This window comes from Phocoena phocoena, chromosome 2 (genome assembly GCF_963924675.1).
Source record: "Phocoena phocoena chromosome 2, mPhoPho1.1, whole genome shotgun sequence".
NCBI classification, from domain to species: Eukaryota; Metazoa; Chordata; class Mammalia; order Artiodactyla; family Phocoenidae; genus Phocoena; species Phocoena phocoena.
In genome coordinates, this window is record NC_089220.1 from 15,173,989 (window position 1) to 15,198,181 (window position 24,193).

The 24,193-nt window shown below is 44.8% G+C and overlaps 1 protein-coding gene across 1 annotated transcript in view; it reads left to right on the forward strand.

The window, feature by feature from the left end:
• KCNK10 (potassium two pore domain channel subfamily K member 10) overlaps positions 1-24,193 on the forward strand; it is a 136,666-nt gene that overhangs the window by 100,880 nt on the left and 11,593 nt on the right. The window lies entirely within an intron of this gene.

Consider the following 24,193-nt stretch of genomic DNA (forward strand, 5'->3'; position numbering starts at 1 on the left):
GTGTGTTGGCAATAAAGTAGAGAATTATAAATCCATCCATTTTGTTATTGGAGCTCCTTCACTTTATTTCCAGGCACAGCATCTTCAGGCTGATCCTGGCTTCTAAGACCTCTTCCAGAAGCCTGCATTTCCTAGACATTGCTTTGTGCTATGTATCTGTCTCTTCATGGCCCCACCCCCTCCTCCCACTGCTGAGCGCTCCATCAGCAGTAGTACACTAACATACTAATTCATACTAAGGTGTTGATGATTGCTATTGCCTTAATTAGGTTTTTCCTCTTGAGAATACTCACCTTTAAACAAGGGACAAAAATCTCAACTCAAGGAATTTATTTTCTACAGATGGCATTCCTGGCATCAGTGACAGGCATGTGGAATAGAGGCGATTGGACTGGGGTTTCCAAAGCCCTTTAGCTCACACCTGTTCACATAGTTTAACAGAACATTAGTTTTACTTAGGTGTTAGGTCATTTCTGCTCTCTTTCTCAGTTTTGACGTAATTCTCAAGTCTTTCGAACCTTCTTCAGGGAATTATTTCTTATGATGACTTCATATTTGAAAATGATAATTTGAGATCTTTTTCAGAATCTGGCAATGATGGGCAAAGATAGATCAGTGGTAAGTTCTAAGGCTGCGCTTGTTTTCCCCTCTGAGACAAGAAATCATGACATAAGCTTCTCTTTAGAAGAATGCAAGGTAGCTCTTCCCTCGAGAGCTACCAGTTTCAGAAATTCTGGTAGAGTTGAGTGGAGGAATAAGGCACTAGAGCTGGCTTAGAGCCACCTTCTGTAAGCTCAGTGATCTTGGGTGAGCTGCCTCAGTTTACTCATCAGCAAAATGGGATGGAATTTGAATTTAAGGTCTGGGTGATGATGAAATGAGATAATGTATGGAAAAGAGCTTACAGGGCCAGACACAGAGTTCAGTGCTGCTGTGTGTCTGTCTCCTGAAAGAAGCACTTGTTGGCAGGCTAGCCACCCATTCAAATTTCATGAGTCGCTTGGTGACATGGGGGTTTTCCTGGAATGTTCTACAGTCTTTGCCCCAAAATGCTGGCTGGCCTCATTAGAACATACACCTGGGCCCTGTGGTCACCATGGAAACCATCAGTGCTCAGCTTCTGTGCTTCTCAGATGCTCATCTCCCTAAACCAGATGTGGCAACCTTGTCTCCAAGAGCAGTTTTGAACTTCTCAGAGGTACCCTTTTAGCTGTGGCCTCTTGGCTTCTGATTCAGAGAAAAATGAATCTGGCGGATTAAACACTCAGAAGAACAGGAGTCAAATGGAGAAATGACTGATCTGGAATTTCTATTTTTATATAGCTTCTCTAGATCTGAGTTTATTTGTAGAAAGAAAGGATCGGACTACAGGCTTTTGAAATCCCCCTTTAGCAAAAATAAAATTTGGTTACTGTATTCTAAATGAGAGAAGAGGTTGCAATCATTTAATGACATCTGCTACCGAAACTGGGGACTTAGTTCCCATATGAATTTTGGACTGCAAGTACAGAGAACTGTTCTTCCCCTTAAAGATGCCTCTCAAATGGATCATTCACAGGACTCTGGGACAGAGCCTTCAAAATCTCGTTTCATTTTTTTTTTTTTAAGATTTATTATTTATTTATTTAATTTATTTTTGGCTGCATCAGGTCTTAGTTGAGGCACGTGGGATCTTCGTTGAGGGACGTGGGATCTTCTGTTGCAGTGTGTGGGCTCTTCCTTGTGGCGTGCGGGCTTCTCTCTAGTTGTGCTGTGGGTTCCAAGAGCACGTGCGCTCTGTAGTTTGCGGCACGAGGGCTCTCTAGTTGTGGCGCATGGGCTTAGTTGCCCCGTGGCATGTGGGATCCTAGTTCCCCGACCAGGGATCGAACGGGTGTCCCCTGAATTGCAAGGCGGATTCTTTACCACTGGACCACCAGGGAAGCCCCTCATGTTTCATTTTTATGCTGGTGGCCCACTCAGGTCCTTGCAGTGCCATCAAAGACTGGGAGTCTTTTAGGAAGGAGCGGCAGTATATTACCGAGTTGGCCGCACACGATGTACGCGTTTGCACAACTTTTGGAGGGGGCTGTGGAAGGGGTGTCTGAGTTCCAGGAGGAACATGGGTGCACTTCCGGAAACTACAAACAACAGATTCTGCAGCAGTTTGCTTGCTGCATGCAGTTTTGGTGGAAAATCTCAAAGCTTTTTGCTTTTCATTTAAACTACATCTAAAAGGCCCGTTACCCTTAGGTGATTATTTGAGAACTGAAAATTGTACAAACCAATAAAGCTTGGGGTTGTGAAGTTTTAGTTCCCACGAGGAAGGTTTATTTATTTATTTACCTGCTCACTGATTAAGCCTTTCCATTCATCGGGTGTGTTTTCTCTCAGCTCTAGGAAGGAGAGGATTTTTAGTGGAGTAAAGATAGAATATAAAATCTAGGTGCCTATATTCTGAGGTGATATGATTTGGTTTCTTCTATACCATTCCAGGTCTGAGCCTCATTTTAAAGCCTCATGTGGAGACTTATTGTATTATATAGAAATGCCAAAAGCATTCCTGAATACCCGACTGTTGGGGTTTTTATGGGGTGAATAAATGAAAACTCTTTTTTCCCCTCTGGAGTCCAGAACTAATTGAGAAATAGACACAGGAGTCAGATGGAGATTAAAAGGTCAGCTTTATTGCTGATAAGCTCATCAGAGAATGTAGCTTTAGCTTTGATGCCAAAAGGACTTACTAACCATTTTCACCCTGAATTAGAAGAATTTCCCTGCAGTATGTTTTCTATTTCTGTGTAACAAATTAGTACAAATGTAGATGCTTAAAGCAACACTCGTTTATTATGTCATAGTTGTGTAGGTGAGACGTCTGGGCAGGCTTGGCTGGGCTCTGGATCTGGGGAAGAATCTGCTTCCACACTCATTCAGGTCTTGGCAAAGAATAGTTCCCTGTGGTTGTAGGACTGAGAGTCCTGTTTCCTTGCTGGGTGTCAGGTGGGGGCCATTCTTACCTTTGAGGTTGCCTGCATTCCTTGGCCTCCATCTTCAAAACCGGCATGGAACCCTTCTTCTATCTCTATGACTTCCCGTCTGCGCTCTCCCGTCAGCTGGAGAAAGCACTATGTTTTAAGGGCTCGTGTGATTAGATCAGACCCACGTGGACAATCTCCCTATCTTTACGTGAACTGTGCCCTGTAGCATAACAGAGTCACGGGAGTAATCGCTCATCATCTCACAGGTTCTGGGGATTAGGGTGGGGCATCTTCTCTGGTCATTTTAGAAAATCTGCCTCCCACTCCATCTTGGTTGTTGGTAGCACAGGCCTCCTCAGTGAGGGCAGGGTCTGCTCCACTGACCTTACTACATCATAGAGAGCAAAACAGTGCAGCTCTCTGTAACAGATGGTTTCAAACAGGAGATGAAAGAGGCCGAGCCGAGGGAGCTCAGTCCCTTCTGCCGAGTCCACTGGGTGAGCCACTGTCTGGCTGAGCAGCGGGGTGGGGGTAGAGATATGGAGTGTTACTCTAGCTGGAGTCCTTCTACGTGGAACATGAAAATGAACATTGCCCCCAACGTCGATTGACAGTGGATGAAGAATGTGACACTGACTTATCTCGCATAGCAAGAAGGCTAAAGGAAGATTGTTTCAGGTTTGGTGCATCAGTTTCCCAGTGACAAGTTAAGGATTCTGGTGCCGATTCCAATGTGTGGATTTTTCCGCACACCACCAAGTAATTCTCTGGCACCAGCTGGGTGTTCTACAGTTCAACTCAATTCTGACACTATCTGTCTGGAATTAGCATCAGATCCCGCAGGTTAAGGGCTCAGTCCTACAAGCCTGTGCTCCGCTTTAGGTGCCAATTGCAAGTTCAGCTTGTTACCCATGCTTCTGATGAATGGCTAAAAATCAGTGGTTCCCACAGCATCTTCCTTCCTTGGGTTCAATTAATTTGTTAGCGTGGTTTACAGAACTCAGGAAACCAGCTTATTCACTAGATTACTGGTTTATCACAAAGGATATTTAAAGATATGAATCAAAAGTGAGATGAAGAGATACACAGGGAGAGGTCCAAAAACCATGGAGCTTCTGTCCCCAGGGCATTTGGGGCCTGGCATGGTGACACGTGGAGTGTCATGGTTCACCAACCGGGAAGCTCTCTGAATCTCCTCCTTTTTGAGTTTTTATGGAGGTTTCATCACATAGGCGTGATTGATTCAATCGTTGGCCATTGGTGATCAAGTCAACTTCCAGCCCCTCTCCTCTCCTGGGAAATTGGGGGTTGGAGGTGGGGTGGGGTGGGACTGAAAGTTCCAGCCCTCTATTCCTCGTTGGTTTCCCTGGTAACCAACCCCCATCTTTAGGTGATCCCAAAGCTACCTCATTAACATAACAAAAGAACCTTTATGGCTCTCATCACAGGAAAATCCAAGGGTTTTAGGAGCCTTGTGCCAGGAAAGAAGACCAAGACCAAATACATATTTCTTGTTCTCAATCACAACATCACACGCGTACACCCAGGTTTGTTCTCTTTCTGCTCTGCTGTTCTTGGCACGTTAGCTTTGCGTCCTCAGGCTTGTGACCACCTTGTTTGCAAGATGGCTGCCTCAGGACCAAAGAGCATGTTTTCACTCAACCACATTTAAAAGAATGATTTATTTGTATTGAGGTATAGTTGATATACAATACTGTAGGTTACAATATAGTGATCAACACAGTGATCCACAACTTTTAAAGGTTATACTCCATTTATAGTTAAAATAAAATATTGGCTATATTCCCTGTATTGTACAATTGTATCCTTGTAGCTTATACATTTTATACATGATAGTTTGTACCTCTTAATCCCCCACCCCTCCCCCCTCCCTCTTCCCACTGGTAACCACTAATTTGTTCTCTATATCTGTGAGTCTGCTTCTTTTTTGTTTTATTCACTAGTTTGTTATAGTTTTTAGATTCCACATATAAGTGATATCATATAGTATTTGACTTTCTCTGATTACTCAACCACATTTAAGGTAAGACAAAAAGGGCTCCTTTTATGGGAGAAAAGTCTTGCCCCAAATTTTCCCTGCAGACTTCCTCTTCTGTCTCATTGGCCGGAAGTGGGTCGCATGACCATTCCTACCTGCAAGGGAGCTTAGGAAGGTGAGTCACTGACAAAGGAGAATGGGGTGGATTGACTTAGACCATTGGTTCTCAGCGTGTGGTCCCTGGACCAGCAGCAGTAGTAGCATCCTCTGGGAACTTGTTAGACATGGAAATTCTTAGAGAAGTTGGGGCCCAGCAATCTGTGTCTGCCAAGTTTTCCAGGTGATTCTGATGCCTGCTAAAGTTTCAGAACCCCAAGGCACAGAGGAGTCATTTTTCATCTCCCGCTGTGATGAACAAAGTTAGAATTCTGGGAGCAGAGGAGAAGTTGGGGTAAGCAAATGACAGCATCTGCCACAGGTGTCAGTCAACTGCTAGCCACACGGACCACTCACAGCGATGCCGCCTTGTCTCCCCCTTACGTATCGATAAATTCGGTGGCCTTTGGGATCCTTGACTGACGAGAGGCTAACTTATACGATACCTAACAAACCACCAGCTTATTCACCCCCCTCCCCCAGGTCTGCTGCTGCCTGGGCAATTCTCCAGACTTTAGGGTTTTTTAGGGGAAGAGAGTCAGGCATGGCATGGCTCTTCAGAGCTTTGGCCTCCAGTCACAACCCACTGGCCTGAACAAGTCACACTGCTCTATCCAACTGCAAAGAGGGCCTGGAATGCATTGTTTGATTTCCAGGAAGGGGGGCGGGGATGGGAAAATAGGTGAGTACTAGTAATGTCATGTGCAGATTCCCTGGGACTACCTGTTGGCTCCGCTCTAGGGTGACAAGCATCCCTAGAATTTAGATACAGGTGGCCCATGGATCACTCTTCGGGGAACACATCTCTAGTGAAACTCATATAGCATCCAACAGAAATGGAGCCTGTTGTGACTTGCCTAAAACCACACAGTGAGTTGAGTGAGTGAGCCTGGACTTGGGATAATTTATAATTATTTATATAACATAAAGTAAAAATAATTCTTCGTAGGTTTCCAGCAGGAAATCTGGGCAGTTAGCAAGGAAGGATAATTACTTGGGATTGAGCAGGGATTACTTGGGTTCCAAAGCAGATTTTTTAAAAAAATTAATTTATTTTATTTATTTATTTTTGGCTCTGTTGGGCCCTTGTTGCTATGCGCGGGCTTTCTCTAGCTGCGGCGAGCGGGGGCTACTCTTCGTTGTGGTGCGCAGGCTTCTCACTGCAGTGGCTTCTCTTGTTGCAGAGCATGGGCTCTAGGCACACGGGCTTCAGTAGTTGTGAAACACGGGTTCAGTAGTTGTGGCTCGCAGGCTCTAGAATGCAGGCTCTGTAGTTGGGACGCACACGCTTAGTTGCTCCATGGCATGTGGGATCTTCCCGGACCAGGGCTTGAACCCATATCCCTGCGTTGGCAGGTGGATTCTTAACCACTGTGCCACCAGGGAAGCCCCCAAAGCAGATTTTGGAAGAGGGCAGTCTCTTCTTCCCCTGCTGTGGGCTGGCTCTTTTGCTGGGCTGGGCCGACTGTCACTTGATAGGATACTGTAGGAAACCTGGTCAGATTTTGGACTGGATCCCATTTTCTTGCTCTGAGCTGGACTTTGGCCTCTGGTAGGAAGTAGCTGCCTTTTTTTATCTGGCTGATCAGCAGGCTTTCTGATATTATCTCTAAAACCAAGGGACACTTTTTTTCTTCTTTGGCTTCCCTCCCAAGGATACAGCAGAAATGTGTATTTGCCTTTGGAACGAAAGGAGCCTGGGTGTAGCTGACAAATAATAACATGTTACCGTAGGCTTATCGGTGCTGTGATAACCTGGGGACTTTAGAACCCACCAAATACTTACAACGGGGTGATGACAATCTCAGTCTGGTAATGATGTTCCATTAGTGGGCTAATTGATCACTTTGGATTGCAGGAAGGAGCTGGTGGAGAAAGCCTAGGGCTCCTGGAGTCCTCTGCCATGTGCCTGGCCTGAGTCAAAGAAAGATTTTGAAGAACACCCTTGACAGGAGACTTGTTTCTCACAGCGTGTCTTTGAACTAGTCCTCAATGGGGATAACAAAATTATTATGTCAAGACGATAAAAGCCCTTGTTTTGGAAACTGGGTATTATTCTCGGCTCTGTGGGTTCAACTACAATTTCCAATTCCTAGTATTAGTGGAAAAGTTCGTTGGGGTACTAGTTATGCACACCAACATCTTGCCTAAATACCGGGGGGCCTGGGAGGGCCAGATGGTGGGCTGAGAGCGCCCAAGGGTCTGCATGTGTTTATGTGTGTGTACGTGTGTCTTTCTGCCTCTATGACATGCCCCCACTAGTGCATACCATGTTAAACATGCCTGAGAAATAACCCAGTGGGACTAATGTTACATGAATATTTTGAGTCTATTTTGATCAGAGAGAAGACCCTGGTTTTTAATGTGAACAACTGCTTTCTTACTTCCCCTAAGGGGCTAGAAGGGGGTGCGAGGTAGTTGTTTTTAAATGCACAGAAGGTAAATATTTTTAAAACTTTCTCAACCAGGTTCAGAATAGCTGAATTAATTTAAGAATATTGTCCCAGGGGCTTCCCTGGTGGCGCAGTGGTTGAGAGTCCGCCTGCCGATGCAGGGGACACGGGTTCGTGCCCCGGTCCGGGAAGATCCCACATGCCGCGGAGCGGCTGGGCCCGTGAGCCATGGCCGCTGAGCCTGCGCGTCCGGAGCCTGTGCTCCGCAACAGGAGAGGCCACAACAGTGAGAGGCCCGCGTACTGCAAAAAAAAAAAAAAAAAAAAAAAAAAATAATAATAATATTGTCCCAGATGTGCACTTGGGACAAACTATATAAGTGACATCCACAAAACAGACTACACAGCATCTCTTAATCACAGCCGTGACACAGTTTGTCCATGATGGTCCTTCATTTCTCCCTTCCTCTGATGCAGGCTTGCTCAGCCTTAGCTCTATGGACATTTTGGGCTGGATAATTGTCATGGGACCTGTCCTGTGCATTGTAGGAAGTTTAGCAGCTTCCCTGGCCTCTATTCACTAGATGCCAGTGTCATCAGTGCTTCTGGTATATCAGCCAAAAACATCTCCAGGCATGACTAAATATCCCCTTGAGGGCAAAATCATCCAGGTAAGAACCATGACTCTGCTGGGATTTAAGGGATCAATTACCCAACAGGTCCCAAGGGGCGGGCCCTGGTCCCCTGGCTGAATCTTCCACACAAGGTCTGGGGTCTCCATCCATGGTCCTGTCCAGTTCTTCAGTGCCAGTGCCATTCCCACTTGGAATTCTCTTCTCACAGATGGGTCCTTGAAGAGGGCTTTAGAAATTTTATACTCCATAAGTATAAGAATAAGATCATTTCTCACCAATAAGGGAACATGCCTGGGGACTTGATTCTGATGATATACACAAAGATAGTTGGTTCTGCTACTCTTCAGCAGGCATACCATCTCAGCACTCTCTCTAGCTGGCCCACTGGGGACTAATCTAATATATGATTCTTCCTCGTTCTTGTGTATCTTTGATAACTGGCCAGTGTCCCTTTCGTGTTTCCTGTTGCCATCTGGGATCACCATGGGAGGTTTTTGTTTGTTTGTTTTTTTATAAATTTATTTTATTTATTTATTTTTGGCTGCCTTGGGTCTTCGTTGCTGCTTGCGGGCTTTCTCTAGTTGGCAGTGAGCGGGGGCTACTCTTTGTCATGGTGCCTGGGCTTCTCAATGCGGTGGCTTCTCTTGTTGCAGAGCACGGGCTGTAGGCGTGCGGGCTCCAGTAGTTGTGGTGCGCGGGTTTCAGTAGTTGTGGCTCGTGGGCTCTGGAGCATGGCTCAGTAGTTGTGGCGCACAGGCTTAGTTGCTCCGCGGCATGTGAGATCTTCCCGGACCAGGGCTTGAACCCGTGTCCCCTGCATTGGCAGGCAGATTCTTAACCACTGCGCCACCAGGGAAGTCCACCATGGGAGGTTTTAATGGCCTTTAAAATGCATCTTCACTTTTCCTATAAACAGCAAGGCTATCAAATCTGCCTAAAATATAACTACTTAAAATACTGCCTGGGGCTTCCCTGGTGGCGCAGTTGTTGAGAGTCCGCCTGCCGATGCAGGGGACACGGGTTCGTGCCCCAGTCCGGGAAGATCCCACGTGCCGTGGAGCGGCTGGGCCCGTGAGCCGTGGCCGCTGAGCCTGCGCGTCCGGAGCCTGTGCTCCGCAACGGGAGAGGCCACAGCAGTGAGAAGACCGCGTATTGCAAAAAAAAAAAAAAAAAAAACAAAAAAATACTGCTTGGATAGTATTTAAATAGTTTTAAGGTAGCTTGAACAGAGACTCTTTTTTTTCTTTCTGGCCAACTTTGATCACGGGTAACTTCTGGGAATCTGATTGTTACTTTAGGATGGCATTCACTTATAAACTTCTGTATATAGGGATCTTTGTAGGGAGACTTGGATTTGTCTAGTGGGATTTGGTTGAGGCAGACTGAGTATTCTGGGACTCAGTATGGAAGTCTGGAGATAAGTTGCTCATCTGTTTGAGGATTTACTATATGCCAGACACTGGGTTGTGGGCCTTCCCTAGAGTGAGCTGTACGATAACCCTCTCAAAGGACCATTCTTGCCTTCTTAGTTTTATGAGATTGGAAAGCTTGGACTGGTTCTATGAAATATCCAAGGTTACCCAGCCCATAAGTGACAGCAGAGATTCCAAACGAGATTGCCCATCCCAATGTGCATGCACAGACTTAGTTTTTCCACTCTCCTTCCTTCCTTCTTTCTCTTGTAAGGTAGGGATAGCATCTGATGGTTCAGTAGAGTCTTTCATGAAAGGTTTAGTAAGACCTGCGGACAGACAAAGATGGCCAGTTGAGAAAAAAGCTAATATTGGCCCTGTCTTTATCTGCTCTCAAAGCGTTTTAGTTTTCCAGCTTTATCTCATCTATGGATACTTTGAATTGGACCATTGCCTCGGATTCTTCTCTCTGCACCTGCTCTAGCTCCTTCATCAGGCTCCTCATTGGCAAACATCTTTTCTTGGTGTTCTCTTCTCCTGGAGATTAACCTAGGACTTCAATAAATGCCCGCTTGCTCGTGTCTGCTGTGTGATTAACGTGAGGGTGGGCTTATAATGTGAAAGTGGGCTTGTACTGTCTCGATGGCTGACTGGTTTGGGCCCACCTCTGCGAGGCGGGTTGCCAGGAAGACTGTGTTCTCCACTCTTCTGTTCATTTCTCCACTGTGTACAGCCCACTCGGTGTTGACAGTAAGAGGAACACACAGCTCTAAGCCAAGCTTCTTGGTGAGCCGAGGCGGCTGGTCTTGTCTTCCAAAAGCATTCTTCTTTTTCTGCATTCATCAGATTGCCTCAACAGTTTTGAGAACCTGGAGTTTGAGTGCATCAACATCAAGATTTTAATTCCCACTGGGGATTTCACTCAGTCCTAACCTCAGGGAAAGTGGTGGAAGAAGCTCTTCCTAAACTACCGTCCAAACGAGGAAGGTCTCTGGAACGTTTATATGGGTATTCCTTACCTGCCAGGTCTTGCCCATGGAAGAGTTGGTCACTTCCTAGAATCCCAGGGGATTTTTTGATGAAAACATTTTATATCTTTGCCTTTTGGAACTACTGAAAGTCCAGTGACGCCTTAGTATGTATGGTAAGCTGTTTCTAAAACTTCCAGGTACTTCTGAGTTATGAATTTAATCCAAGGATTTTATTAGTACTCACATTTTTATTAGTATCATAAAACCAGCTTAATAGGTGGATGATTTCCCATGTTCACCTTTCATCACCAGTTTTTACAGGATAGTTTGGGTCCTTTGGAGGACACTCATACAGTAGAATAATAATCCTTTACCCTTTTACAGAACTCTCTACCTTTTTTATATTACATTTATCAATATTAAAAAAACTTTTTTCTTTTACACTTAGCCTCCTGCTACTTCTGTGAGCCGAGCGAGTAAAAAACACTCTAGTGTATCTTCCGACAAATTAGGTTCCTAAAAATTGAGAGATGCCATTGTTGAACCGTTGAGTCTGCCCATCCTGGAGCAGGGTATGTGGTGTATGACTGGTATGTCAGTGGTCATTGATAAATTCCAAGTTGCTTTAGAACTTTTTGTTTCAGGAAAGGGGAAGTGTTTAGAATACATCATTACTGAGAGGTGTGCTGGTGTTCTGAACTCTCACCCCAAAGAGGCCGCTCCCTTGGGGGTGACAGCATGGTAGGCATGGTATGGTCACACTGCAGACCGATGGCTTTGAGTAAGGAAGGGCTGCCCAAACTGATCGAGCCTAGGAAACGTGCATTCCTGTTAGAGGAATTACACTTTGTATTTTGGGAGCGAAAATGCTTTGTTTTTTATTTTTTGAGGAGAGCTGCATTAGTGCCTCATAGCATTTTTGACTTAATGGTTTTGCACTGTATCTTGGAAGTTCACGGCTGAGTTTCAGTCTCTTGTTAGGATAGAGCTGTGGTTCTCACCCTGTGGGTGGTGGGTCCCCAGGGACCTGAGCTGCGATTTTAAAGGATTAGAGCATCATTTTGTGCATCAAGCATTACTGGTAGATAGAATAAATAACGTCTCCTTTATATACTTACTACCTTTTCCCAAATGTATGTAGAGGGGTAGTCATCAATAATTCACTTAAGTTCATTTAATAATATGATTCCTGGATTCATAGTAGCTTATTTTTTCTTTATGGGTTTGCACAATCAATGGGTACCAAACGTCCTATTATTGTGTGGGGATTGAGGATTTTTTTTAACGTTCAAAAGGGATTCCCATACTCAGAATAAGTTGAGTACAAAAGTACAGAGCAACCCTGGCTTTTCTAATCAGCCCTGTTTCCAGGGAATGAACATTTTGGTCCTGGCCATACTCACTGTTTCAGTGAGGGTCTCTTCATTTAAGGTGTCCCCTGGAATTTGCTGGATACTTTAGAGCCTGCTTCAGCTTTTTCTTTAGGTCTATTTTGTTCTATTGTGGTTTGATACACACGACATAACATTTACCACGTTAACCATGTTTAAGCGCACAGCTCAGTGGCATTAAGCACGTTCACGCTGCTGTACCGCCATCACCACCATCCACCTCCAGACCGTTTTCACCTCCCCGAACCGAAGCCCTCTGCCCATTAAACAGTAACCCCTCATTCCCTCCAACCTCCCAGCCCATGGCAACCTCTATCCTACTTTCTGTCCCTATGAATTCGGCTGCTCAATATGCTCATATAAATGGACTCATGCAGTACTTCTCCTTTCCTGAGTGGTCTCTTTCACTTAACGTAATGGCTTTAAGGATTCATGCATGTTGTGGCATGTGTCAGCGTCTCCTTCCTTTTCAAGGCTGATGTGTTCCACCGTATATATATAGACCACATTTTGTTTATCTATTCCTCTGTCTCTCGATGGACACTTGGGTTGCTTCACCTTTTGGCAATTGTGCGTAATGCTGCATGAACGTGGATGTACAAGTATCTGTTCAAGTCCCTGCATTAATTCCTTTGGGTATATACCCAGAAATGGGATTGCTGGATCATACGGGAATTCTGTGTTTTATTTTTTGAGAAACTGCACTATTTTACATTCTCACCAGCAATGCCCAAGGGTTCCAATTTCTCCACATCTTCACCGGCACTTGTTCTTTTCTTTTCTTTTTTTTCTTCAACTTTTATAGGCCACAAAGACAACATTTGGTAACCTGCTACCTGATTGTCCTCTGAAATCTGGGCTGCTCCAAGGCTGTCATTCTGTTCCACGGGGGGCAAAGTAGAGAGGCTGTGCTTTGGGCCCTGCCTCCCTCTTAAGCCCTCTCCCCTCCTCCGCTCTCACCTCCAGCTCTGTCCCTGTGCTTATTCCTACTCTGCTTCCTTAGCTCTGGCCATGCACCAGTGCTGCTAGGAGGGAGGGTGGCTCACCACCAGGCCAACCTGGGCCTCACATGCCGTTGATGCCTGGTTTCCACCTGGCCTTGCTGCTGCTCTAAAATCCTTTCTTCACCTCATAATGATTCACTCCCCAGCTCCCCATTCGGGTTGCTCCTTTATACCTCTCCCCAGGTTGACTTCATGAGTAGTTATCAAATAACGCCTTTTGTGTTCTCAACAGGGTGGGGGCGTGGCCATAAACAAAGACAGTCCCTTCTTTCAAGGAGAAAACAGACATGTATGAAGACCAGTGTCCATAGTGAGACCAGGGCTGGGGCAGGCGGCCTCAGAAGTCACATGGCCTCGGTGCGTAAGCCCTGATCACCAGCCACGTGACCCCGGGCTGTGCCTCAGTTTCCTTACTAGAAAAATGGGGATAAAAATAGCAGCTACCTCTTTGGGCACTTAGTTGATGCATGAGAGCAATGCCTGGCATCCAGTTAGCACTCAATAAATGTTATTCATTGTTATGATAAGCACATTGTTAGCTTAGGGAGCCCAGGGGAGGGCCTTGTGAATTCTAGCTTGTGTATTTGACGTCACACGCTTTTTCAATGATGGACCTGTTTTGTGTAGCTAATGGATTGTTCTCTTTAAGTAACACATAAGGGCTCTGAAGCTAAGGGATACTCTGCCTTTCTTTTTCTGTACCCCTCTGGTACCTGCTCAGTGCTAAGTGCTTTAGAGGCATTCAGTAAATAAGTATTGATGATGAATTTGTTGGAGAGGAAAGAGAAATGAACCAGATTCCTTTTCACACACCCGGGGAGTGTAGGCTATGCATCCCCCTCCAACAAACCCGACTGAAGAAGAGATGCTTACTGATGCAGGTTTCAGTACTACCCTTGCTGGAATGGATGTGGAGGTGGATGGGGCTGGAGAAATGGAGGCAATAGGGCAGTAACAGACAGAGGGAATCCAATGGGCAGGAGGGCGTGGGCCTGGGCTAGAGCTCCAATCGTCAGTCATTGCCTTGGGAGGAAAAGATGCACTGACCATGATTCAGCAAAGGAAGAATGCAGAAGCTCTGCTGTTCCATCTGAGCAAGCGGGGAGGTTGTGCATTTCATCCTTGACTGCATTTCACTGACTGCAACTGCTTATGCAGACATGTCCGTGATATTCCACCACATAGGTAGATGCTGGTGAAAGGAAAATCGAAGAACGAAAAAGAATTTACTTTCGCTACATGCTGCTTGCCTCTCAGCTTGCATGTGCTCTTGCTAGGTCTTAAACACACAGACCTGTGCATATTTTTCATAAAGCATCAAAGACTTCCAAGGCTTTCTTCCCCAAAGATAAGTGGCTCCTGAAATATCAACGAGGGAGCCCCACCTGGAAGACGGGTTTTGCCGTGCTGGTGTTTAGATACTGCGTTCTTGCCACCATGGCTCCACTTAGACTGAACAATGTCCCTTGGGTTAGTTTTTTTCCATTCCTTGGCAGAAATGAATTTTACTGTAGAAAACATCAACAATATTTCTCCCTGAGCCTGGGAAATGGTTGAAGGGCTCATGTCAGATTATTATTATTAATATTTGGCTGTCTCCCCATCCACACTCCCCCCCTCCCCCAGCTTCCGTCTCACTGCTGAATAGGCACAAATGAATGTGATGGGCATCTCGCATCAGTCGCCAGGACATTCCCTTCTGATCTGATCAATGCTTTGCACTTTAGTTTGAACACTTAGAAACAGGGTTCTAGAGCATGCAGTTAAAAAAAAAAAAAAGCAAAGGAATTTATGTATGATTTTGAGGATAGGACACAGAAGCTTCCGTGTGATTTTTTTCAAAATGAACTTTATCAAGGACAGTAACAGAGTTGGCACCAAAACTAACAAGAAAGCAAATATCAACATTTCAAATGAAATGCGTACCATCTAAGTGCCATATGGTGCTCTGGCAGTGTTATTACCACTTTCTTTTTGGCTTTCATCCTTTTCCTGACGTCGCCGTTTGCTTGTCTCTGCTGCTCTTGAAAAAAGTCTCAGTTGTCCTTAGCCCTTTGATTCTGTATTTCTGGTAGGTGTCTTTCTCTTCTACCTCCCCTTTGGAGGCTTGTCAACTTTTTCTCCAGGGAAGAGGGGGAAGAAGACCTGCCCAGATGGCCAGATAAACATGTGACATCTGCTTTCGGGAGCCTCTACTAAGGGTAGTTGGAGGGTGGATGAGACTCCTTCCTGCCTGAAAAATGGGCATGTTGCTTTCTGTCTCTTTTCTAATTTTTAAAAAAAATGATCACATGCCTTTAGTTTTAATAATATTTTTAGAAATGTCTTGAGTTCAGATTCTCTCCCATTATTAGGGAAACAACAACAACAACAGAATGAATTCACCAACCAGACTTTGTGAAAAATTCATATTGGTCGAATTTTTAAAAAATGAGTGAAATAGGTGTGGGAGATTCAGAGGTACAAAATTTTGGTTACAAAATAAATGAGTCATGGAGATGAAATGTACGGCATGGGGAACAGAGTCAATAATATTGGAATAACTTTGTACGGTGACAGGTGGTAACTAGACTTACTGTGGTGATCATTTCGTAACATATAGAAATATCGAATCTCTATGCTGTGCACCTGAAACTGATATAAGTGTTGTAGGTCAACTATGCTTCAACAAAATTATTAAAAAAATATTTTAAAGCTTTTCACAGTTAACATTCTTTCTTAGAGTAAGATCCTTGATGATCGTGTTTGGGGAGAAATCTCTGCTTTCACAGGGGAAATTCCAAGGGTCTGTGTGTTTGCACCGAAGTGCCACCCTCTTTCATCTCCAGATTTTTGCATGTGATATTTATGGTGCTTCAAACACTGTCCCATCTTCCTCTTGCTCTCAGCATAAGCGTCAGCTCTTCAGGGAGGGTTTTCTGAGTCCTAAATAAGGTCAGCACCTTGCACTCCCATAGCACCTCACATGCCTAGGTAATGTTCATCTCCTTGAATCTGAGTTTCATGTTTGATTCTTGTCACCCCCATCAGCCCTATGAGGACAGGTTTGTCTGCCCGTTCAGCACAGTTTCCAGCACAGGGCCCAGCACCCACACCCGGGGAAGGAGTGAGTGAGCATGACTACAATCATACATTTTGATATAGAAAATGCCCTTGAAATCCAAAGTAGTATCTCATGCAAATAAACGTCAATGGGAAAAAAACCAAATGGCTTTAACCTTTGAGATGCAATTATTTTGATGAAAGGGCAGTCCAGTAGGGGAGCTGTCCCCTGATAATGCTTTTTGCACATGGACTTTTATCTCATCGAGAGACACCTGTAAGTGTGATCTTACAGACTTCTCAAATCAACCTCAGATACAATGTACAGTTAACTTCCTCAGTGGTTCTCATCCCTGTAATACCCAACAGCCCCTTTTAGAGCGACTATTACTGCCCCTTTACTACATGGAAACGAATTTCATAGGTAGTACAACTTACCTACACACCATTTTCTAGCTACAAGATGAAGGAGGAATAAAAGGAAGGTAACTTATAATAAAATAATCATGTTTTTGTAATAGGTGCTTGGTCATGAATCCCCAGGAGAAGTACTGAAGTAGTGAGACCCTCGCATCTACATGTAGGATGCAGAGGCTGGTCCAGGTGTGTTGTGTCAATGACTAAGCTGCCACAAGGGACTTTCCTGCCAGTGATGGGGTTTTCCAAGATGGAGAACAGCTCTTGGCAAGGTTCCATCTCATCAAAATTCAGCCTTCTTGCAATTTATGTTGGAGTTACAGTCTTATAAAATTCAGCCTATATTGAAACTGTGCAAAAAATTGTGTGTGTGTGTGTGTGTGTGTGTGTGTGTGTACCTAAAAGGGAGTCACATTCTCAGCTCAGGTAATTATACATACACATAAATTTGTCTCAGTGGGTTGTTCAAAACTCACAGTAAATTTGGGCTAATCCTCTGCTTTGTGACACTAACTCTTGTATTATAGGATGTCTAAACATTCTTGTCCTCACCTACTGTGTGCCAGGAGAGCACAAACACCCTCACAGATTTACCAGTCACCTCCTCAGGTGTTATAAACCAAACGGGGTTATAAAAAAAACTTCCAGGAAGCTCCTGTGTAACTTTCAGGACTATACCTGTATAATTTCTATTCTCGTGTAAATGGCCATGTTCAAATGTCAAGACTCTCGCTTTGAGGCAGTTCCTGTGCTGTCAATATTCAATTCAATTCAACAGAAACATCCTGTGTGCATGCCTGTGTATGTCCATTGCCTGTGCCTATCATATATACTCTTATGAGCAACTTACATTAGGAACTCCTGACACTTTATCTCTTGCTGGATGAATAGTTTTAGTTCCTTCATAGAACAGTTTACCTTAAACAGTTGCTCTCATATTTTCCCCAGGTGCCAAGAAAGAGGGAGCAAGTGTAGAAAAACACACAGTGCAGGGCACCTGGGATGCAAAGGTAGGGAGACACACATGCAGGAAGACGGCAGTTCGGGGTGAATTGCAAGGAATAAAGACGGCAGGGAAGAGGACACAGTAACTGACAAGGCAGAGGCTTCCTGCAGGAGGTAATGTCAGAATTGTGTTTTGAGGAATGAACAGGAGTTTTCCAAGCGTAAGAAAGGGAAGAACATCCTAGCAGATGGAACCACCTTGAAAAAGACAGAGAAGCATGGATTGGTGCAGTGTTTGGGCACCAGTAAAGGATCCAGTCCCTTTAGAGAGCAAGCTGCAAAAATAACTGGAGTTATAGATGAGATGGGATGGCACATGCTTGCTAACAGTGGGATTCCTCCACAGCTTTGCTCAGGAAGGGGGTTGCCGCATTCTGGAGGGAGGGGAGGTGGCGTGGGCAGCAGGCAGGATGCAATTACTGAATTGGAACAAGGCCACGTCCTCACAGCTTCCACTGTCACCTCTGGCAACCGTCCCTGGGATTCTGAAGCCTCAGACAAGGCCCATCTCTCTTACTTTACCACAGGGAGTAGCTACTTTTCCTTCTCTCTCTAGTTTTCCCTCAAAGGCATGGTTGTCAACCCCTTCCCAAAAGAAAGAAAGACAAACTGCACAGTTTTCCAGGGCTTCGTGTTATTTCTCTGGGGAAATACTGCAGTGTTGGAGAGCACGGTCGACACTTTCTGTCTTTCCCTTTTCTCCTCCTCTCGCTCTCCCTCTCGTTCTCTCCACCTCTCCTCCTTTTCTTTCACTGTAAAGGTTACAAAAGGACTAGATGGTCGTTGTAGAGACTTTGGAAACACAGAAGGGTACAAAGGAGGAAAAAAATCACATGAAAATCCGTTGCCCAAAGAGATCCACCGTTAAGACGCTGATAATTGTACTTCTGAGTCTTTTCTCTTTGCATCTATATGTAGCCTTAATGCCTGTTACTCCACTGGCACCCCAGCAGGCCCCTCCCAGCTGTCTTTTCTTCTAGTACTTGCGGGGGGTATCACTCGTGTGTGCCCACATCTGTCCTGACCACAGCCTGTGTCCTCCCCCATCAACTCCTCCAGATTACCAGTCTTGCCTCTAACCACGGACCCCTCTTGGCAATGCTCCTGGCCCCCTCCTGCAGGTGGCAGACCCCTCTGCCTTGGTTGGTACTTGCTCCTGCCCTGCTGGCCTGGAAGGAGGCTGGCACCACTCTCCCTATAACCCTTCATCCCAGGAATGGATATAGCCTCTTCTATACCACAGCCGAAACTAGCTGCAATTTTTAAGAAGACTTTTCTGAAGATTTAGGGATGTCAGAGAGATATTACCCAAAGCAGTTAAATCACATCTGGTTATCTTGGAGTCCAGATGTCTGGCGGTGGCAGGGGACTCTGTGGGGCTATGTCCCTGACCCACCTCCAAGTGGCTGAAGCCAGTTTTACCCTCACCTCCAGGAGTGGCAGTTTAGCTGAATCAAGAGAAACCAACTATGGCTAAGTTAAGCAAAAAAGAAAAAAAATTTAAATGCTGTTGTATAACTATCACATCCCTGAGGTGGATGGAGACCTATACTTGGAAGGTACCCAGCCAAGAACAACGACCCATAGAGCTAGACCTGAAAGAAGTCACTGCTATGTCTGCCTGGCACAGACAGCAGCCAGCCCTGCTGACCCCACTGATTCTGGGCCCTGGATGCTGCTACTGACCACCATTGGGGCTACCAGTCCCGGAACGGAGTCCGCATGGTCCATGCTTCTTTCTGTAACACCACTGGTGTGCTCACTGCTGCCTGCCCCCTCCCACTCCCCCACCCCAGCACCTTGGAAGCCCCCGTCTGGTCCTACTCAATTCCACCTTGATCAGGGGCAAGTTTCTCCCCTCCGCATCTCTACCCCACTCAGTGTCCAAGTCCCTCAGTCTTTGTTGAAGAGACTTAGGAGGATCCAGGACTCATGAGAGGTGGGCTGTGCACAGGTGGTGAAGCTGGGGGCACCCACCCTAGGAGAGAGCTCTACAACGAATCCCTTCCTCTCTGCCTCTGGTCCTGCACACTGGGGGTTGTGCTTGGAAGACCCTAGGAAGACTCAGTCCCTTCCTCCCTCCTCCCTTTCCAGGCTGAGTGGCCATTCTGCCCCCTCTCTGTCTCCATCCCTAGCCAAGTCTTATCTAGTCTCTGGGAGATGAAGAAGTGGTTCTGTAAGATGCCTCTGAGAATCATCACCCCTCATTTAGGAATGGCCTTTGGGATGCCAGAGAGAGAAAAGAGAGAGAGGAAAACACAGAAAACCTTCAGACGAACACTTCATGATCCACTCTGCCACATCTGCCCAGTAGTGCCTTGTTCAAAGTCTGACTTACGTCTCTCTGGTTGGGGGGAGCCTGGGTTGCATGCTTGTGTCCTTGTAGTAGGGAGGCTGGGAAAGTGAGTAGCTGGCATTCTTCAGCTTCTGTGCTGGGAGGAGGTCTCTGTCTTTCACCAAACAAAAGAAGGGGGTTCAGATGATGGGTGGACAAAAAGGAATGACTGGTGTCCTCTAAAGCGGTCATGACCTGTGATCTAATTCTATCACAACATGATAATAGGGTGGTTAGTTGGCCTTCAACAGGTCGTGAACAGCACACTGCAGGCTGTGTGTTACCAGGGTGGGTCCAAGTCCATTTTCTAGTCTTTTTTCAACATGAGGAGAACCTCAGGAAGCCTGGATGTCTTTTTACAAAATTGTCTTTGGGGTCTCCGCTTTTGGTCTTCTGTGGAGAACGGTTCAAATAAAGCATGCATCTCTGCTAAACACTTTCCAGGATTGAAGTCATCTAAAACGAGATGAGAATACTTCTAGTTTAAAGAGAATACTTTTCTAAAGAAATTATTACCTGCAGAGACTCAACTCTTACCTAAGAGTGGACCACTGTTTACTATTTTATCTTATAGAGCATGTGATGTCCACGCCTGCTATCATTTGCATAGCTAAACAGCCCAGTCATTTCATGAAAGATGAAGGTATACTTTAGTCATTACATTAAGCTCCATTAAAGGGTTTGTATATAACTTAATTCTCTTAAAAGGAAAAAAAATATGCCAATTAACTAACAACTGGGACATTTATTGTGTGTGTTCATTTAGTAATACCAATAGGCTTCTGTCTGGTCATGTCTAATCAAATCCACATTCTAATGAAATCCGTTCTAATCAAATTAAAGAACAATGCTTCTCTTTAATAATCGTGGAAGGATGATAGATGAATAAACATAGATGAATTATGGATTTATTTGCTCACAATGCATACACACTTGGAACTTGGAATGTCCTTGAGGGATTTGTATAAAACTTGAGTAAGATACAAAGAGGACAAGTCTATCAGGATGTTGAGATACCCACTTTGGACGACTCTGCCATGAGGCTATCAATGAAAATTCTGCCAGGAGCAGGAACCAACCAGAAAAGTACATTAAGTCTGAGTTCCTTCACCTCCTTGGCCTCCTTGCAGGGTTGTTTCTCTCCAGCACCAGTCTCCTGCCTTGAATCATTTGCAGTAACCCCCTTTACTACCATGGGTGACTTTCTGTGAAGCTGTGTTCCATTCTTATTTAAACTTCTCTGTTTCCAGTCTAACTCAAAAGTTCAAGCATATCTCTTTCTCTTCTGTTTTCTTTGTTTCTCAAACAGAGAGGTGCAAGCCCAGCTGAAAGCCTTCTAATACCTCCAAAAAAAATTTTTTTTAAATAAATTTATTTATTTTTGGCTGTGTTGGGTCTTCATTGCAGTGCGCGGGCTTTCCCTAGTTGCGGTGATCGGGTGTGGGGGGGCTACTCTTCGTTGTGGTACGCGGGCATCTCATCGCAGTGGCTTCTCTTGTTGCGGAGCACGGGCTCTAGGCGCGCGGGCTTCAGTAGTTTTGGCACGCAGGCTCTAGAGCACAGGCTCAGTAGTTATGGTGCATGGGCTTAGTTGCTCCGCGGCATGTGGGATCTTCCCGGACCAGGGCTTGAACCCGTGTCCCCTGCATTGGCAGGTGGAGTCTTAACCACTGCGCCACCAGGGAAGCCCCTCAAAGGCTTTCTTAATTTTTCTTGCTTCTCACTGCCTTTTTTTCTCTTGTAGTTCACACATCTTTTCCCTATATGAGTTCTTAATGCTTATTTCATTATTCTTTATAGTTTTATGTGGATGAGCATCCCTCTGGGCTTTCATTAAAAATATCTGTCTAAAAAGAAAGAAAGAAGGAAAGAAAGGGTGTAACCATTGGGAAAGGGTTTGCTCTCCACTTCCCCGATAAAACTCAGGAATTTTTACAGAGATTGACTCAATAATATCCAGGTGCTTTTTTAGCTGCTGACCTAAATCTGGCTGATCTTGGGGGCTTTCTTCAAATCTTCCAACAGGCAAGATAAATAAGACCACAGAAAATACATGCTTGTTTGTCACTTATCTTGATTCTTGGACATGTAGACAGTCATTCCAGGAAGCCCACCAGAAGCTCACAGATGCCTTCTCTCTGGGCTACTCATACCCAAGGTGAGGGCATTTGAAGGCTTTCTTCTCTCCCATACTTCCCGGGTGCTCTTAGATGCTGGTTCCAGTCAACAGTGACATGGCTAAGAGATGCCAGGAAGGACGAGAAAGAGTGAAGAGCTCCTTGATAAGCCACAGTGGGGCAAGTGAGCATTTTACTTACCTCGTGTGTTAGGCGGATGCATTATGATCATTGCTCCCCAACTCCGCCCCCACCAAAGCCCCCCGCCGCCAGACCCTGGGCAAGGTTCTTGTCTCTCCTAGACAGCTCAGCCAGGACTTGTCTTTCCCAATTCCTTATCTTCTTATCAGGAGGCCCACTGTAATCTCACTCTTTCTTTGCCCCTTTTGTTACATGTGTTCCTTCCTGGTGAGGGGCCACAATCTAAAGAAGAGAATTTACCTGCCTTTGAAAAGAACTTACACCACAGTATGTGGTCTGACTTCCTTCCCCCCTTCATAGTGGAGTAATTACTGAGCTATCACCAAAATTTTTAAAACAAACATGGTAACAGAGTTGAGATGATTGGGGTCTTTGAAAGAACCAAATAAACAGCATCCCCTCTTTCCCACCCAAGGTATGTACCAATTGAGAAATAAGACAAAGGAGATGACAGATCCCAACCTAATGTTACTATGTCCCCTCAACACTGGAGAATTTGGCTTATATTTGTGGAAAAACGGGTTTCCTAGTACAACCTGAGAATTAGACAGGAGATCACAAGGGGGTACTTCTTGAGGGCAGCTTGTTCCCAAAAGGAAGAAGAGAGGAAGAGGCTGAGTTCACAGTTCTTGCATCAGAGTCAGAGGCTGGAGAGAGGCCTGTGTGTTACAGCGTGTGGAGCCCATGAACAAGGGAAAAAGCAGCAGGGATGGGAAGGAACACTTTTTCTATTCGGGGGCTCTTGTGTCTTGACTACTGTGGACTGTTTGGCCAATGAACTATGACCTTGAACCCTCGTTAGCAAAGGGAGGGAGAAGAGTGAGTCTACCTTTCAGCTGTCTGTAGCCTAGTTACTGTAGTATTATCATTATATGCTTGTGTGTATGGTGGTGGAGAGGGCATTTTTCGGTGGGAACATTGTTCATGTTGCTGCTGAAATCTGGGTAAAATACATTTAGAATTTGGATAGGTGAGCAGCTGGGTGTGGCATCTGTCAGGATTGCCAGGAGTTATTCTGTTGATGTGGCTCATCAGGAGGTGTCCCCAGCCTCCTCTCCTTACCACGGGCCTGCCTTTCATACCTCAATTAAAGAGAAGGATCATTCCTCAGTCATGGTTACAGCTGGGTGTTTCCTCCATTGGCGTGATCACTTATGTGTTGTTCTGATTTCTGGGACATAGTTTCTGAGTGCTTAGCTAACAAAGATCCAAACATCTTCTGTTACAGGTGGCACACTTTTGTATTCCACTTACAATAGCTACAAGAATATTCCTTTCTTCTCTACCAGGTGATATTTTTGATCACTGGGATGTCATTAGGTAATAACTGCCTTCAATGGTTAGACCAGGGCTGGGCACCATGGACAGCGCCACAAAGACTGTTTTTTGGCCAAAGATTCAGATGTTCCCACCCCGCCCCAGCCAACTAGACTTTGTGTGCATGAGGAAGGAACTTTCTCTCTCTCTTTTTAACTCCTGTGTCCCTTGCAACTAGAACAACCCCTGACATGTAAAAGGTTCTTAATAATTATGTGCTGAATGAATTACCTGGTTGAATTTTAAGTGCAAAAAAATCTTGTGTTCCAATAGAGAATTATCTTCAAATGTTAAAAGCCACAGAATTTTTGAACAGAAAACTTTCAAAGATTTTAATTAAACTGTTCCCGGAGTGGAACAGCTGAGAATTATGATTATTTCTGGATTTTAATTTTTCTTCATCCCAGATGCACCTATGTTGGCACATCAGTGATAAAAACAACTTAATTGTATACACCAAAGGCTTTTTCAAAAACTTTGCATGGCCATGCCAGCAAAGCACTGAACTCGCCAAAAATCTGTTGGATGCTGAAACGTGGCTCAGAGTCAGATGTTAGATATAATTTTTCTTTCTTTTTTTTTTTTTTTGTATAGATACTATCCTTTCGTGTAATTTGTATCTTTTTTTTTTTTGTATAGATACTATCCTTTCGTGTAATTTGTATCTTTTTTTTTTTGTATAGATACTATCCTTTCGTGTAATTTGTATCTTTTTTTTTTTGGTATAGATACTATCCTTTCGTGTAATTTGTATCTTTTTTTTTTTGGTATAGATACTATCCTTTCGTGTAATTTGTATCTTTTTTTTTTTGTATAGATACTATCCTTTCGTGTAATTTGTA